This window comes from Jaculus jaculus, assembly GCF_020740685.1.
Source record: "Jaculus jaculus isolate mJacJac1 chromosome Y unlocalized genomic scaffold, mJacJac1.mat.Y.cur SUPER_Y_unloc_2, whole genome shotgun sequence".
NCBI lineage: Eukaryota > Metazoa > Chordata > Mammalia > Rodentia > Dipodidae > Jaculus > Jaculus jaculus.
In genome coordinates this window covers 2,521,598-2,525,887 of record NW_025423387.1, presented here as the reverse complement: position 1 = coordinate 2,525,887, position 4,290 = coordinate 2,521,598, and the positions used below count along the sequence as shown (strand labels likewise).

General features: G+C 38.6%; 1 pseudogene; it reads left to right on the top strand.

Annotated features, from left to right (window-relative positions):
• Positions 1–935: 935 nt before the first annotated feature.
• On the top strand, positions 936–2,390 carry LOC123457192 (annotated as a pseudogene).
• The last annotated feature ends 1,900 nt before the right edge of the window (positions 2,391–4,290 follow it).

Here is a 4,290-nt window from a genome sequence, read left to right as displayed (position 1 = left end):
TAAGTTTTGTTTAGTCCCCAATGATACACTTGACAGATACTTATTTCAACTAGCCTTATTTCCAAGGGTGTCAGAACCACTGGCTGAATGTTTCACCTTAATTGCTGGGAAACCTAAGATACCTTGTGAGGTCACAGTGACTGAGGTTGGGAACCAGTATTATGGTTTTGCTTACTTCATTTGACAGAAACTGCAGAGTTCACACATTCACAATAGTGGTGGAGGCTAAAAAAGAATTCATTTGATATGGCACAAGTATCTTCAGATATTCAAGATGTTTACCCTAAAGATGGATCAGAAAGATGGATGTGCTGGTTCAGAAGCCTTATTCAGATGTCCACTGTGTGGTATCACATAGTAGTGAGTGAAATATTTAAATATATTATGATTAATGAAGAGCTTTTCAAGAAAGAATTTTGGAAAGAGAGGCCCCTTTCAGACTACTTAAAACCAATTATATGAAAAGCTTGGTTTGACAGCCTAATCTTTATGGATTTAGTAAAGGGCAGCAGAACTTTCCAAGATCTGCTTCTCTGGCAGACTTCTTGGCAGAAGAAGAAGAAGTCTCAGCTACTTTAACCAAGGTGGTCATTTTTTCACATACTACTTCAGTAGAAATTCATGCATTTTTTAAACGCAAGCATATTTTAACAAGTATAGCACTTCGATGTTGAAATGTGTATGAAATTTTAATATTAAATTATTATGTTTTTTAAATGGATAAGAACATCTTGAGAATTTGTCATCTAGTGTTTTACATACTTAAGAAAATTAGCTGATAAATTTGAATCTTAGCAATGAGCTATGTCCAAAATTTCTAAATCTCTCTTTGAGCGCCATCTGCTGGCAGTGCCGCCTCCCACTCCTCCCGCCACCGCCGTCACTGCCTGTGCAGCTCCAACCGCCCAGCTCCCCGCATTCGCCTAAGATGTTTGGTGTTCTTACAAGATGGCAGACATTGATAACAAAGAGCATTCTGAACTTGATCAAGATTTGGATGATGTTGAAGAAGTAGAAGAAGAAGAAACTGGTGAAGAAACAAAAATCAAAGCACGTCAGCTAACTGTTCAGATGATGCAAAATCCTCAGATTCTTGCACCTCTTCAAGAAAGACTTGATGGTCTGGTAGACACACCAACAGGATACATTGAAAGCTAGCCTAATGTAGTCCAAAGATGAGTGAATACTCTCAAAAACCTTCAAGTGATAGCCGGGCGTGGTGGCGCACGCCTTTAATCCCAGCACTCGGGAGGCAGAGGTTGGAGGATCACCACGAGTTCAAGGCTACCCTGAGACTACAGAGTTAATTCCAGGTCAGCCTGGAACAGAATGAGACCCTACCTCGATTAAAAAAAAAAAAAAAAAACTTCAAGTGAAATGTGCACAGATAGAAGGCAAGTTCTATGAAGAAGTTTATGATCTTGAGAGGAAGTATGCTGTTCTCTATCAGCCCTTGTTTGATAAGCGATTTGAGATCATGATCCTACAGAAGAAGCATGTGAATGGATACCAGATGAGGAAGATGAAGCTTCTGAGGAGCTGAAAGAAAAGGCCAAGATTGAAGATGAGAAAAAGGATGAAGAAAAGGAAGACCCTAAAGGAATTCCAGAATTTTGGTTGACTGTTTTTAAGAATGTGGATTTGCTCAGTGACATGGTTCAGGAGCATGACGAGCCCATCCTGAAGTACTTGAAAGACATTAAAGTGAAGTTCTCCGATGCTGGACAGCCAATGAGCTTTATCTTAGAATTTCACTTTGAACCCAGTGAATATTTCACAAATGAAGTGTTAACTAAGACATACAGGATGAGGTCAGAACCGGATGATGCTGATCCCTTTTCTTTTGATGGACCAGAAATTATGGGTTGTACAGAGTGTCAGAAAGATTGGAAAAAAGGAAAGAATGTCACTTTGAAAACCATTAAAAAGAAGCAGAAACACAAGGGACGTGGGACAGTTCGCACTGTGACTAAAACGGTTGCCAATGACTCTAATTTTTTTGCCCCTCCTGAAGTTCCCGAGTGGTGATCTGGATGATGATGCTGAAGCTATCCTTGCTGCAGACTTTGAAATTGGTCACTTTTTACGTGAGCGTATAATCCCAAGATCAGTGTTGTATTTCACTGGCGAAGCTATTGAGGATGATGACGATGATTATGATGAAGAAGGTGAAGAAGCAGATGAGGTAGGGGAGGAAGAAGGAGATGAGGAAAATGATCCAGACTATGACCCAAAGAAGGATCAAAACCCAGCAGAGTGCAAGCAGCAGTGAAGCAGGATGTTGTGGCCTTGAGGATAACTGCACAGGTCTACCTTCTGCTTTCCTGGAAAGGATGAATTTACATCATTTGATGAGCCTATTTCAAGTTTTTGTTGTTTGTTTGCCCATTTTTGTTTTTGCAGATTAAAATAAAAATGTCACAATTTAAAAAAAAATTCTAAATCCACTTTAGGGTGGTATTATTCATTGTAGATATAAAACATACAGCATATTTTCATTTAAATTAATTAACAGATAAACATTTTAATAATAAGGACATTTAAAAATAAAATGTACATGAATTATTTGAAAATATTAACTGTATGAAATTAAAACCTGTAACTATGAATTACATTTGGTGTAACTCAGCTACAAATATTCACTAACTAAATTACTTCATTCATTTTAGTTGTAATTCTATCATAATCCAAATTTTATACAAGGCCATCCACATCTGTTATTGAGAATAAAAAGAGTTGGGTTTAAAAATTCTTCTTGAAGCCAGGTGTGGTGGCACATGCCTTTAATCCCATGACTCAGGCGGCAGACATAGGAGGATCGCCATGAGTTCAATGCCACCTTGAGACTACATAATGATTTCCAGGTCAGTCAGTACTAGAGTGAGACCCTACCTCTAAAAACAAACAAACAAAATGCTTCTCAAGGACTGGAGGGATGGCTTAGTGGCTAAGGCATTTGCGTATTTAGCCAAAGGACCCAAGTTCGATTTCCCCAGGACTCATGTAAGCAGATGCACAAAGTGGCACATGCTTTTGGAGTGCATTTGCAGTGGCTGAAGGCTATGGCATGCCCATTTTCTCTCATTCTCTCTTTCTCTCTCTCTCTCTCTCTCTCCAATAAATAAAAAAATTAAAAACCTGGGCATGGTGGTGCACACCATTAATCCCAGCACTTAGGAGGCAGAGATAGGAGAATCACCATGAGTTTGAGGCCACTCTGAGACTACATAGTGAATTACAGGTCAGTCTGAGCTACAATGAGACTCTACCTCGAAAAACCAAAAATTATAGATAAATAAAGTACAATAAAAACATAAAAAATAAATTAACAAAAAATCTTCTTGAGTGGCTGCTTTTTGGTTGCAGAATTCAACACTAAGTTCAGAACAGTGTAACACATGTCATCTCAACTGTGGTATAGTTGTCAAAGTGAGTGAACAAAGTTTATTTTCCAACTCTGCCAATTTAAATGTGCCTCTGATAAACAAGGCTTCCACTGGCCAAGTGATTACACGTACAATCACCCAATTAGAAGTGAGTTTTGGCTTCTCTCCTCAGGTTTAGTTAGGTCATCAGAACAAATACCACCAGGTCAACAGTCTGTTTTAACTCATTTCACCACTGTTTTAATGCACTCCTACTGCAGCTAGTCTTCAGCAAATGGAAACCTTGAGAATCTCATTTGCACTTCTAGTTCTCAGTTCCAAACCATATCTCCCCTACAGAATACTCATTTTGAACTGCCCATGGAGCATCATACTTTTCTAATTGGATATCCTAATTTCTCAGCCAACCAACCTCTTTATTCTAACCTGCTACAGCAGGCCACCCAGGGTCCCAACATCCAATGTGATTAATATATCCACTTTCTCACAGTGAACATCCACTTATCAATCATCTTCAATATTCCAACATCATCCCAAAGACAAATGACCTGTCACAGGAGCAAATAATTTTGCATAGTATCATAGGTTAAGCTTCATGTTGACAAATAGTTGAGAAATAATTCTCTTATTTGAAAAATAAAACTACAAATTAATCTGTATGGGTTCTTATTCTGTAGTTTTGAAGGTCAAGAGTAACATTAAATAAGAGAGGAGAGTGGGGGAAAGAAGGAGACTAGTGGAATGTGGAAGGAGCTGGGGCACAGAGGGTATGGTTAAGGGAGCTGAATAAAGTGTATGCTGTACTTGAAAGAAATTGTGCTGATGAGTCCATCACTATGTATAATGAATACATGTCAGAAAAGAGTAGAATCATATTATTCTCCAGTGGCAGGGTAGCATAGTA